The following is a 4,061-nucleotide window of genomic DNA, read 5'->3' on the forward strand; positions in this document are numbered from 1 at the left end:
AGGGTGGTAAGCTCGAGTGTTTCTTTTCCAAAGCCTACAGGCGACTCCTCTTTTTCTCTGACAACAGAGTGAGAGAGCCTCCCCTTCTTCTCGCGTTGCCTCTACAGCTGCTTTATCCCGCCCGTTTACTTCATCTTCAGAGTTCTCCCCTTCTAGTCCACAGTAGATCCTCTACAGATCTGCGATCATCGTTGGCATCCGTTGCCTATGTCCATATTTTTGTTTTCCTGGCGATTAATGGCCATGACCATACTTCGCCCTTTAGTAACTCTTTCTGCTCAATCCTATATCTCAATGTATTGCCGGTTCTGCAAGCTCCTTGCTACCCAAAAGCTTTCTCCTCCTTGAATTACAGAATCTTCCCTGCCTTTCGAATCCGCTTTTTCCCCCCAAAATAGCCTTTTTGTTTTTCTATTCACAATCCCCTTCCGCTTAATAAAGCGGTTGGTCCTGCACTGGCCTTGTCAAACTGCCCATGCAATTATAGTTTTTAATAGTTGGACAAATGCCATACTCCTTGTCCATAGATCCAAAATACAATAGACTTTTATCTATAAGACCTGCATGACTACAGACAGCGAGAACACTAACAAAAGTGATACTATCTAGCTGAATACCTTCAATTCCATCAATTGAAAAATATTCAGAGCATCCTCACAAAGCCCAGATTCAGCATTGCCCAGAGATTAGAGCATTCCAAGAGACAACATTTGGTATCTTATCAAACAATTCTTCTGCTTTTGCGAATGCACCACACTTAGCATACATGCTCACCAATCCATTGACTAGCACAATATCATGAGTTTCCATTAGCCCCAGCCTCCGGATCTCAGCATGTCAAACAAGTTCCAAAACAGTATGAACCTTTAGTACCCTTCACGTAACACCAAAAAGATCCACTTATTCCATATGTAAAAGTCTTATTTGCTGACTGTAATATAGTTAAAACCCATGTCCAATGGCTGACAACATCTAGACATACACCCTCTAATTACATGTGATGATAAAAAGCAAGTGCCTTGATAAATGATCCATAGTCAACATAACCTTTTTGGTGGATTCCACATCTCGAATGCGCAGCAGTTCAACAGCGTTGTTGCTAGGACAACGGATTCAAGCTTTGAGTGCTTGCATGCTCTAAATTAAGTGACGAAGTAGGAGTTCGACTCCCAAATGGCACATGGTTTTAGGTAGGAAGCAAGGGAGTCAAAGGCTATTCGATTTCTTTTGTGGATCAGTTTAAGTTTAAGAAGCTTTCTATGCATTGGCTAGAGTAGGAGTTGTGCATTTTGATCAAACTTGAGACATTAAGGGTTGGGAAATAAGGAAAAATGAAGAAAAGATAACTTTCTGGATAACCAAGAAATAGGGAAGCATGGGAAGAAAGAAAATAGATTTTTGATGTCTAGGAAGGAAAACAGAGTGTAAAGGGAGAAAGAGAGAAAAGGGGGGGGGGGGGAAGCTCATTTGCATTCAGTTAGATGAAGAGAGAACTGATGAGAGAGAGAGGCAAGGAGTGACAGGTCTACAAGTTGATGCACCAATGATTCTTGTCTTTGACACTTCTAGCTCCTCCAGGTATGCTCTGAATCCTTGTTGTTGATTGTTGCATTAATTTGGAATCATGGGTGATCTAAATAGTTGCATTAAGTCATTAAATAGGAGGATCAAATCCCTTAAGAAGTCCAATCAGACGGCCGAGCCCACAACTTGAACGACTGAGTCTAGGACTTGAACTCGCTATCCAAAACCCTATTTTGACTCATTTTTTACCTTCAGGGGCTTATAGGGCCTATTCCCAACTGACGAGTAACTAGGTTAGTTTAAAACCATAAATGCAACCATAGGACTATTTATACTATAAAAAAAAACCTCAACCTAGCAGTCCGTGGGGAACTGAAAGATCTGACCATTAGCCGCTACTATGAGTAGAGACTGAAATTGACTCACTTGGTTGGATGCATGACAATTCACCTATCACGACCCATAAAGAACCTAATTTCAACTGTTAGGAGTAGTCAAAACCCCTCCAAAAGCATCAAGAACAGAAAATTGATTGACATAGTTGACTCCATCAAAGGTCACACTCAGCAGTGTAGACGTTTAAGTACATTTGGAAGCTAAAAAGCCTGATTTTGCACAATGCACATCGAGAGGCACTACCGGTGTATAAGTGCTACACATTTGTAAACTGTTGGATTAATAAGGAACACACTAAAGGGGATTAAACTAGAAAAGAACCCACCAATAGGAGTATAACCCCAAGAATTGGACAAGGGCCCCAAAGACGTAGGGATGAAGACATAGAGGAGACTGAACCATCACATTGCCGAGAGAAGGAAAGGCTCATCAAGATTAGGAATACATCTCTAGTTGGCTTAGTTGACCTCATAGATGCACTAGTGGGTCAAGAGGCAACTACTATCGCAGGCACCAACTCAAATGAGAATAGCCTAGACCTCGACCTTGACCTTAACATGGCTAAGCACCCAAATGACATTTAACGACTTGTCACACAATTCGACCAACAAACGAGGATAGCACACCATGGGGCCGATATCATAGCCGATCTTGAGGAAGAAAAGAGACTGGCAAGGATAGCATTGTAGTGCATTGCGAGTTATAGCCAAGAGCAAAGGGCTTAGAGGTTGCATTAGGAGAGAGAGCTCAATGAGGATCACAGGATCCTACCCATCATCTCAAGTAGGAATAGAACAAGAGGTAATGCTAATAAGGAGAGAGGTAATGATTAGAGGTTGTATCAAGAGAGAGAGCTCAATGAGGTTCACATGATCCTACCCATAACAGAATATTAGTGAGTTTGGGAATCTCCCAATGATGCCAGGAGGCATATTACATGGTGGGTTTCGTGCCACAGTGGATTCCGTGAGGTTTTACGGTGGATTCCGCAAACTTTTATTACCGGGGCTCATACACAAAGTGGATTCTTTGTGCGAGAAGTCGATGGGGACGCCTATTCTTTTCGGGCATTTTGTTAATTTAGTGTGTACATGGGTGATTCCATAGCGGGTGATTTTGCTAAATACATATTTAAATTAATAAATGTTTATGAGTTTAGAGTGTGCACTCGTGATAAATTAAGGTTAGGATTGATTTCTAACCAATTGATTTATTTAGCCGAAGACTGCTAGGTATTCACTTTTGTCAGTTTAATTGTATTATTTTACTAACGATTGTGAATGCTTCAGTTGATGTGTAGAGATAGCAGCAGTGGCGGTGGAAAGCATTGGAGGATAGCGTGTATTCGAGTTATCATCTATATTTTGATGTGGGCGTATACCTTAGGCATGGTGCCTATATTTTGTCGTGCCTATTTATCAAGGCATTTGATATTTATTTATTATTTTTGTATGCGCATGGGCACACGATTTAGATATTTGTATTTGGACATTGTATTGGGTATGCCTGACTTCTTGGGTGCCCATTAGCTTTATTTCTATTTGGCACTAAAGAAAACTCAAAAGCCAAAAGTGTGCTATTTTGTAATTTGGGCTATTATTTGAGCTTGAAGATGATTAATACACAAAATACATGCTTTGTGGAGTGCTCACACAAGGCATGGGGGGAGATTGCACCCAATTGGTCTCTTGTTCATGTCGTGCATGCTTTCTACATTGATTTGTGTGCAAAAAGTAGAGTTCTTTTGTTCTTGGGGACCTTCTGACACTCACTATGCGCGCTTACGGCATCTGATCTGTGCACCAGTGGTATCAGAGCGAAGCTGAGATCGAGAGCTTCCAATCGCTACCCATCTTGTGCGAAGGCGGAGCCCCTGGAATGATCGAGCTCTACAGTCAGTTTCATCACGAACGATCAATACGGGTGGATTCTTGGCGGTCAAGAACCTCTGTCTGCAGTCTCTGATCGTGAAGAACCGGCCTGAGGAGGCAGAGGACCACTCCTACATCTCCCTCTCCAAGTCGTTTTTTCCACAGACAAACATATAAGCTTCATAATTCAAAAAGCTTAAAAGCTTTGACTATTATTAAGCTTAATAATAAAGCTTAAAGCTCCATAAAATCGATGACTGTGGCCGCGGC

Source organism: Lygodium microphyllum, chromosome 25, assembly GCF_053477565.2.
Source record: "Lygodium microphyllum isolate KBCC chromosome 25, Lygodium_microphyllum_v1.1.10, whole genome shotgun sequence".
Taxonomy (NCBI): domain Eukaryota; kingdom Viridiplantae; phylum Streptophyta; class Polypodiopsida; order Schizaeales; family Lygodiaceae; genus Lygodium; species Lygodium microphyllum.